The sequence below is a fragment of the Lactuca virosa genome, chromosome 4, assembly GCF_052849685.1.
Source record: "Lactuca virosa cultivar CGN04683 chromosome 4, Lactuca_virosa_CGN04683_v6, whole genome shotgun sequence".
Classification (NCBI taxonomy): Eukaryota; Viridiplantae; Streptophyta; class Magnoliopsida; order Asterales; family Asteraceae; genus Lactuca; species Lactuca virosa.
In genome coordinates, this window is record NC_136429.1 from 234,364,319 (window position 1) to 234,374,794 (window position 10,476).

Sequence of the window (10,476 nt, forward strand, 5' to 3'; positions counted from 1 at the left end):
ATTACTTACTTCCAAAGTATGATCGACTATGGATGTTTGAATAATCTTATTATTCGGGAAGTAACGCATGCAAAGTGAAACACAAGAATAACCTAATCCAATATGGTCTCAAAACTTTTGAATATAAATAAAACACTTATTATTTAATCACCATATTGATTAGAACTTACTCATTGTATACTGTTTCGACTAATCAACTCAATACTTGAATCTAAACAATATTTATCCCATGCTCCAAGCATGCACACTATGTTTATCTATGTTCCTTACTTTGTGAAATAGATCAATTGAACACATTTCCAGTGATGCTCATTTCATAATTCCTAATCCTTATATATAAGTGTAAGAATACCAAATTCTTGTCACTATTAGAATGTGTTAGATTCTAAACTATCATGAAATGATCCCCTTTTGTAATATCAAAGCACCAGAGTCACAAAGACTCTGCCAATGATATTACAAAACATTCCACTAGAGATGTGATACAAAACAGTTCCACGGAAGTGAATTGTCAAATTCAAAGTACATTCCTTTGAACATTCTTCTTGCATAAAATTTTCTAACTTACACATAGATTCCCAATGTCCAACTCCCATTATGGAATCATTTCCATAATTACCATATGATTATCTATTCTTAATAGATTCCTATCTATTCAGAATTATATGAATATGGTCCATCCATTACTGTACTTCCAACTGTCCATAAGGAACCAATCCTTAGCGAACCTTGGATTGTCCTTGACAGTTGTCAACAACTTCAGTCGCATCAAGTTCTGGTTCCTTTTCCCTCTTAATGCGCTAGGCATTTGAAAAAATCATAACATGCAAATATCATAGCATATGCAATCGATCCAATACCCGAAGCATATGGGACACGATTCATAATGTCTTACATAAAGACATGATACTAGATGAGTCTCTTGCTATAATATTTCTATATATTGAATTTCCAATGTCAAAACATTTCAACATTATATTCATATATATATCCATGACTAAGTCCTATTAAAATTTCAATCTAAACTTTCAGATTCGAAATGAAGTATGAGTTCCTCTCCTTTAAATCCTACTATAGCGAAACAACTTTTCAAACTCTGCAACTTTGCAAATTAAAACTTTGTTTCCTATAAATGGCATTTCTAACTTGCAACACTCATCGTAATAATTGTGCTCCCACTAGCATAATAATTACATATTTACAAGCATAACAATTATGCTCCCATTAGCCTTGACATGTATCCAAAAAAAAAAGTTGGACTTCTAAAAAACAATATTTATTGACTTTCTTACCAAAGTTCAGATTTCTGATACGTAGCGCTTCGATAAGTCTTTATCTAAGCTTCTCAAGCTCACACACCAGACATTAGATAGCTCACGTGTGTGTCCAAACTTTTCGAGAACTTATAGCAATAAGCCCCGAGTGTTCAAACTATTTTCCATTTCTCACAATTCGATCTATGAAAAGGGATGTGGTACTCATACTCGAATTTGAGAACGCAATCATCACACCAGCTAACTCTAATCCTTCAAAATCTGCTAATGAAAGCGTTTCCTCACAATCATTTTCATGAAGTAGAGAGAAAACTCTTACCACTTAGATTTTATGGTGTATGTGTTCCCATCCATGTGAATTTGTGTATCCCAACCACTATCATAAGACAAGGTTCATGACACATTAAACCTCATATGGACTGAACTGAATTTTCCTATTCTAAATTTCTTGCCATCTGGCAGCACAAGGGCCTACCAGTGCTTCCAGGCTATTGACCATCTCATCCTCACTGATCAATGTATATTCACTGATCAGGGTGCATTGCCTTATACAATCAAATGAGAACTCATATAAGTCACATGCATAGTCAACTTAAATGCAATAGGCACAGAAATAAGAATATATCAACACGATAGGGTGTCAACCTCAGGTCGTGTGCTAGTCATAACTAAAAGGTTTATTCTTGATCGATTCTTGAAACTTTTCAAGACCATTAAAACTCCCACTGACCTCTTGATATATAAGATTCTCAGTCAAGGAACATTACTTGACAACTAAATATTCAACAATTAGTGCAGGTTCTTATCAAGAACAACACTTCATATAATTGGTCTTAGTTGGTCTTTGTTTTATCCAAAAATCACAACTACCAATTTGAAATGTGCAAGAGTAAGAAACATTTTCTACTCCACATTTCATAAGGTGTTATAAACCTACTTCAAACATGTTACTCAAGGTAGTTTGTAGAGTACGACTATAAAACTTGACTTTGGAACGAAGTATGATTCATCCTTTTGATTTAACCATTTCAACAATTCCCGATTCCTCTTCTTAGTCATTTAACTGCACTAAGGTGTCCTGAGAGGATCAATTGCGACATGGTTCCATAATCATTAGAATGACCATAAAACATGATATTAAAGTACTCTCTTTTCCTTTCAGATTGGAGAAACTTTTATCTTTCTGCCTAATTGATATTCTTATTCATTCTGCTATACTTTGAAACTTTTCAAGGTATTAGAATTATACTTAATCTTATAAGCATAATCATATTTACTGAACTATCAGTCAATCATGACGAATAGAATTTATTGTGCTTTTCGATGGATCTAACCAGTTCCACATCAATGCATAGTTGATCCATTAGTCCTGCACTTGACTCGCATACATATGTGAACAAGGAATTAGTCTTAATTTCCCAAAAGATGATGGTTCTCATTCATCACACAATACAAGTCGCATGATTCCAAGTTTCTGTCCAATTGAAACTTAGGTGATGAGAATCTTTCCTTATTTGGAAAATTATGACATTACCACAAGAATCAAATTCATTTCCAACATTGCTAATCGTATATAAACACCAATTTTCACTAATGACATTGCAAGGATAATATAAAATAATACAAAATCAAAATTTTCTTTATTTATAAAAATGTGGAAAACTTGTCCTTACAATGCAAATTTATATGAAAATTATGTTATTAAATATTCCTAAGCAATCTATCATATATCCTAGGAAGCAGCTCAAAAAATCTGATCATCGAACCATGTGATCGAAATCCTTCTCTTCGCGACCAGACTCAACTCACTCTTCCTTTAAGCTTCCTTTCTTTTCTTCGATCCAACAAATCATCAAAATGAAATCTTATCACATCATGTATTAAGAATCTATAAATATGAAACTAATAGAGTTAGATAGTGGACTTACCTGAAGTAGAGTCATACATTTTGACTTTACCATCCTTGCGATCCTTCAAGTAGATACAGCAGCTTCGCATCCAATGTCCCTTCTCTTGGCAATTGAAACAAATAGACTCTTTATGAATGGTGCATGGGATTATCTCAGACTCAGCCTTTCTCTTATGTTCAAACTTTTCAACCATGGCCGATTTCTCTCTGTTAGGAGAAGAAACCATATTTGGACTATCACCTTAGCCAATGTTAGGGTCCATGGAAATTTGGGATGCAAATCTTCCAATCAAATTTGCTTGACCAGTTTACCAAATCATTGCTGATTCAGCAGCAATAAGCAAATATGTAAGATCAATAAGGATCACGTCGTGATCTATCATATAGTAGTCTTTAACAAACTGACCATACACCTCGGGAAGTGACTGAAGAACCAAGTCAACAACCAACTTCCTTGGGAAAATGACACCTAGCATGCCCAGCTTGTCAATATGCAATTTCATCTCCAACACGTGAGCACATACAAACTTTCCATCTTCATGTTTGTTTGCCAATAGGGCTTGAGTGACCATGAACTTTTCAAGTAGACGAACACGTTGGTCAGAGAGAATAACTGGAGGAGGTGGAGGAAGAGAAGTTCCACTAAAGCACGAAAAAGGGATTTATCTTTCACCTCAATCGTCACGTGGAATATCATCTTCAAGAGGAAATCTTTTTCCAAAAGGATAAGTAAGACCACAGTTGTCAGAAGTAGACATCTACAAGGGAGAAATTCAAGTTAGTTGATTTAATCCTAAATATAACACACAAATGAAATATTAAGGCTAGGACCCAACACAATAATTTACAATTCGGAAGAGGGATACCGTAATCCAATTGCAAATTATTTGAAGGTATGTAAATGACGATTTACCAATTCCACCACAAAAACGAAATTTTAAACGAATTAGGTTTTAAATGAAAGTCCTAGATCCTTTGAACTTCATTGAACTTTTTCGATGGCATATTTAATCTCGATTATGCCCTTCAAGTTTGTGATTGGGATACCGACGATTACAAACAAGGTGTGAATAACCATGCAAATTACCTTGGAACTCTCGATGTTATTAATCATCTAACCTATGTGTCGGTTAACCACACACGCTCCATTGATCAATGATAATTCACGAGCTACCCATTGTCATCCTTCATTAGTCCCATATTAGTGTGCCGGTTAACCACACACGCTCCACTAACGACCAATAAGGCGCAACGTGCAATTTCATGGGTTAGCATCAAATTCACATTTTCCTAAAGTAACTAAGATTTGGGAATTTATAAAAGCGTTTATATTCATTATACTTTTAACGAGAGTTTAGTTGTCATATCCTACCCGTTCGGCTAACAACCCTCCACTAGTCAAGAGTGCGGTGGGTAAGAGTGGATACCCAATGACAGTCATTTTACAGGTCACTTCCTTAAACACCCCTTATAGACCAGCTTTGTGAATGAGTCATACTAACGGTAACACTGACTTATTCTTATATATATATATATATATATATATATATATATATATATATATATATATATATATATATATATATATATATATATATATATATATATATATATATATAAATTAAACTTTTAATGTTATAATTGTTTAAGGGTGTATTGTAAACATTTAAAATACTAAGTGGTTTAATCTTTTAAATAAATTAAACTTTTAATTTAATTAAAAATAAACCTATCTATGGATTTATTAATTGTCTTTTAATTAAAACCCTTAATTAATTAATTAATAAAATCCATGACGGTCTATTTTACACTATTTAAAATATCAAGGTTCTAAATTTAAGATTTCAAAATTAAAGTCATTTAATCAAATTTTAAATTATAAAACCATGAGGTGCAATTTTGAAACTTTTCAGAATACTTGGGTTTAACCATTTAAATTTTCAAAACTAAAACTTTTAATTTCAAATTTTAAACTATAAAACCAAAAGGGTGTAGTTTAAAACTTTTTCAAAATTAGTAGGTCAAATATTTTAATCAAAATAATCTTATATTATCCATATTTAACAAAATCCATCAATTTTGATAAGGATATCTCATACCAATCAGAAAAATCGAATTTAAGCATTAAAAACGAGTTATGGTAGTTATCCAAATCAAAATCCGACAAAAAAATTTGAAAAATCCGGCGCCAGACTAGTCGACTCGTCGAGTTGCCAACTGAACTCGTCGAGTTCAAGCAACTCGTCAAGTATGATCATCAATTCGTCGAGTCTACCTGTCAGACAGCAAAAATTTCCGATTTCTTATTCTTTTGGCAGTCTACTCTTGCACCAATTCAATTGAAAAACATCCTAGGCTCTAATGCTACTGATGGGTTTTGAGCATAACTACAATCCTATGTGATCATGCAACCCTAATTTCTTTGGATCTAAGTTTTTCTCTATTGAACATACAAATACAAACTCCAAAGCAATAGCCCTAGATCTAGCATACAATAATTAAAATTCATAATGAAATTAGGGTTATGAAGTTACAATTCTTGTTATGTAGCAATAAAAAGAACTTCTTGACTCTTGAAAGCTTAGTGCCCCAACTGTTGCACCTCTGATGGAGTCACAAACACTCTTGCAAAGGAAGACTTGGAGAGAGATGAGAATCGGCTATCCTTATGGTTTTTTCAAGCATAGGGCCGATTTTCCTTAGTCTTCGGGTGTTTATATAGCTGGGCGGACTGCTAGGGTTTCTGGAGGAAACCTTAATACGTTGCTTAGGCACCAAGCAGCCCATGGATTCCTCCTTATGAGGCCTTAGAGGAAATCTATAAGGCCTTCCTATAGGATTTCGTCCACTCCTAATTAAGGAGTTCATTAGCCTGGTTCTGCAACTATCAATGATTTGCAAAATAGCCCCTCCATTATTAATTAATTCTTTTCAATCCCAAAATTAATACTACATTAATTTATGATTAATTACCAATTAATAATTTGATTTCCAAATAATATATTAATCTTGTAATATATTAATTAAATCATTTTGAGTACCAATTTATTATTTATATAATAAATCCTACTCTCTCTCCACTTGTCATCCTGTCAATTTGCATGAGTGAAGGCAACCCAATAGGACAATGCTCATAATCAAATCAGGTTCATACGAAAAATATTTATGGGCTTAGACACCTAATCCAACAATAGATCCAGGAATAATTTTGTTATATGGAATATGATTTCAGTGGTATCAATCTGATTCTTTGTTACTTAATAAATTTTCCAAAGCATACTTGTCCCTGACTATACTGGTCAAACAGATAATTTTGTTCACAATTTATCACTCTTATGTTTAGATGTGATATCTAACAAAATTTTTAGCCACCCATAAAGATTTATAAAAATATGCCCTTCGATACTTCTCAATAAGTATTCGATTGTAATTCACGGGAAACGACACAAGCTGTTATTTATCTCTCTTGATGAATAACGAAGTGATATTTGCCTGGGATCTTACTGCATTTGTGTTGAAATATTGTTGACATCACAGAACCAAATTTTTCTTATTTTGCTTCTTATCTTTTTCTTTGGCACACTTTGCACTCACGAAATCCTTGAGGTTTTGAGTAAAACCGACTCAGACTGAAGATTTCGTACGTCTGGCAAATGACTTTGCTTTTAAACCCAAAAGTGAAAGAGCCCAGACTAGTGGATGAATTTTGATATTATCTAAATAACTTAGATCAATTGGTCAATTCATGCATACAATAATGCATTTATAATAGGAAACCAAAGGTTTTTAAGACTAAAGTCTTAAAAATAAGGAGCTTGATTTTGATCCATTAGATTTATTTGTATGGTTGTGATTAAAAAATTGATGGTGATCCATGTGAATAGAATTAAACCAATCACAAAATATGTATTAGTCTTATTGCAATATGTACCATCAGTTATGCTTGAGAAAACACAAATATAAGAAGCACACGTTATAAAATCTTCACTTGAAGACTCCATATTTAGAGTCACCATCTTTCTCTCTCTCATTTTTTTTATGGGTACCATTCTATCTCACAATATTTATGAAAAACCTAGAGACCTTAAACTTCATCACATCCGGCCACTGACACCTCCAACTGATGCTGCCTCCAACACTTCTACCCCTTACCACTGACGACACCCCTCCACCGTCTTCTGTCTCTGTCAACCCATTCTCTCTCTCTCTCTCTACCATCTCTTTTGTTTGCCTTTTATGTTTAACAATGTGTGTATAAGTTTACAGGTTTCATTGCAACCTTTTGATTGTCGTTCTATAACAACCTCAACCACAAAGGTCTCTCTCTACCCTCTTTTTGTGTTTACATGTTTTTGTTTTAACTACGTGTTTGTATGTTTCCAGGTTTCGAAATGTGAAGTTCGTCATTGTTTTAACCAACTGTAACATCTGAATAATGTATTTTTTTCCTTTTTAATCAAGAATGGTGAGGTTAGGTTTGTATTTTGTAAAAAAAATGTGATTGTTTTTATTTGTATAGCTTTCTTAATCAGTGACGATGTTTAAAAACATGTTGCTTTTGTTATGGGCAATGTGATTTTGTCATGGTTGGAAATATGTGGCTTTTTTGTGGGTAATAATATGGTTTAAAAATATGTATGCCATTGCTTCTGGAATATCAAACTTCTTGTTTGGTGAAATTATTGAAATAGTAAAAAATGGTAAGAGATGTAATCTCATAACACTGAAAAAAAATTAAGGACAATAATTTTTTATGGGGGAGAGACTATACATGTGTCTGATCACATTTATAATATATAAATATATTATATAAGACGTTTAAATATATTTACAAGTGAAAATTATGGGTGGTATAAACTACACTTAATTAGTCCCTATAAAACTTTTGATTTTCCGAGACGTTACCTTTTACTTGCCTAGGGGTTATCTTTTTGATCATATAAAAGTAATATTTCCTAAGAAAAGTAATAGTAGCTTTCACTGCTCTACGTATTTTATTTAGCATGGAAATGAAAGGAGCAAAATATCATTTTCCACGAAATTATGTCCTTTGTTTTTTTTTCGTCACTTTTTTTTCGTCACTTTTTTTTCTATATGAATACATAAGGTTCTAGGTTGAATGACATTTCTCGATTTAATTTTGACTATTCTTATTCTATATTGATGATGAGATATTAGTAACAACATTTAACATGTTAATAGATAAAATTAAACTAATGAAAAAATAATAGTTATACGATTATGACATATATATATATATATATATATATATATATATATATATATATATATATATATATATATTGGACACGAAATGTATTTCTTTTTTACATTAAGCATATAAAAAGTCAAAGTCATTAAGGTAGTTGTTTGGCATTATGTGACATAACTTTTTTATTAGATATTATAATACAATAACAAAAATATATAGTAAAGGTACAAAAGTAGAAAAATATAATATGAAAATTACGTATCAATAGATGGATTAAAAAGAAGTGACTCTTTAGTGTGCCAAAAGACTAAAAAATTATTTTATTATTATACAATTATCTCTATTATTTATAAGAGGATTAAGTATTTATGGTTGACAAGAGTTCAACCAAAGGATTTTTAATTAGCGTAACATTAGGGAAGTCCCATGGAGTCAATGGTACGTCTTCGCCCATCCATACAAATTTAATTTCTCATCACCTTTGTAATAAATAAATAGCTTCAATCTCCTACTATCATATGTCAAAGTCTTTAACTGTCATGTGTGTGCCTCTTAATCTTCCAATGATTGGTTTCTCGTTCACATCCACGTACATCCCAAAAAATCAGAAAACAAATACGTGAAATCAGCAATACAGAGTCTTTTTGGTACTAATTAGCAAGATCAAAACCTATTTCATGGAAATCCATTCCAAAATTAAAGCCAACCTATTTATTTATACGATTCCTGCTCCCCGCTCGACTACTCCCTTCTTACTGATCGAAGATTGTTGTTTTCGGTTAAATTCCAACCTAATTCTTTGATTTAGGGCAAATTCCAATCTTTTTCAACACCAAAACCCCTGTATTGGTTTCGCCTGAAACACAGGATTTGTTTCTGTGTAGGTAGATTCTTTTCCGCTTTATTAAAGTTTAGGAACAAAATGGAGGGTTGTGATCAAATCAAGGTATTTGTGGGTGGGTTATCACTGGAAACAACAGAGGATGTGTTGAGAGAACACTTCGGAAAGTATAGAAAGGTTATGGACGTTGTAATTGCTAAAGATAGAATCACTGGAACTTCTCGTGGATTTGCATAGAATCACCGGAAGTTCTTGTGGATTTGCGTTGATTTGCGTTTATTTCCTTCTCTAAAGCATCCGCTCTGAATGAAGTTCTTCTTAATACACATAGGATTCTTGGGAGAACGGTTTGTTTTCTTTAATCCCCTACTTATTACTTCTAATTTGCTTAATCAGTCTGTTTGATTTCATATTACTCCCTAAATCGCATGAAAAATCCATCAATATATTTGCATGTTGTTGTTCAAGATAATCCTTGACTAAATTGTTTCACGGTTTAATTGAATTAAGATGATCCTTTTTGACAAATGCTTTCTGATTCTTAACAGGTTGAAGTGAAAAAGGTTGTACCAAGACACGAATACAACCAAAACAGATTAAATAAAAAATGTAAAACTAACGATGTTATTATTAGCAACAGTAATATAAAAATTAAGAAGATTTTTGTAGGGGGTTACCTAAGGTCTATTTTGAAAAATTCGGTAGAATTACAGATGTAGTTGTGATGCGTGACAACATAACACATAGGCCAAGGGGTTTTGGTTTTATCACTTTTGATTCTGAAGATTCTGTTGAACAAGTTATGCAAAAAAGTTTCCATGAATTATGTGGGAAGCTTGTGGAGGTCAAAAAGGTTGTACTAAAAGATGATAATGGTGGTGGGAATGGAATCAACAATTACCTCTCTGGTGGGAATGGAATAGGCAATTACTTTGTTCCTGTTTACGGTGGTTATCCTTATGTCTATTATCGATGATTTAACTATGGTTTAATCAACACAAAATATGTTAGAATGTTATAACTTAAATTTTTGCTTTTTGTGAAAAAAGTCAATTATGCCCAATGATAACAATGTACTTCCAAAGTACATTGCTATTGTTGGGAGCTGTTCAAAAATATGTGCGTTCTTGTGTATTACCATTTTATCCTTTTAGCGAAGTGATGCATATGATTTCGTTGCGTAGTATTTTTAAACTAATGTTGAATATCGTCACTGAAAGAAACTATTCATCAAATATAA

General features: G+C 32.5%; 1 pseudogene; it reads left to right on the forward strand.

Annotated features, from left to right (window-relative positions):
* Positions 1 to 9,317: 9,317 nt before the first annotated feature.
* On the forward strand, positions 9,318 to 10,212 carry LOC145105714 (RNA-binding protein 1-like; annotated as a pseudogene).
* Positions 10,213 to 10,476: the final 264 nt, after the last annotated feature.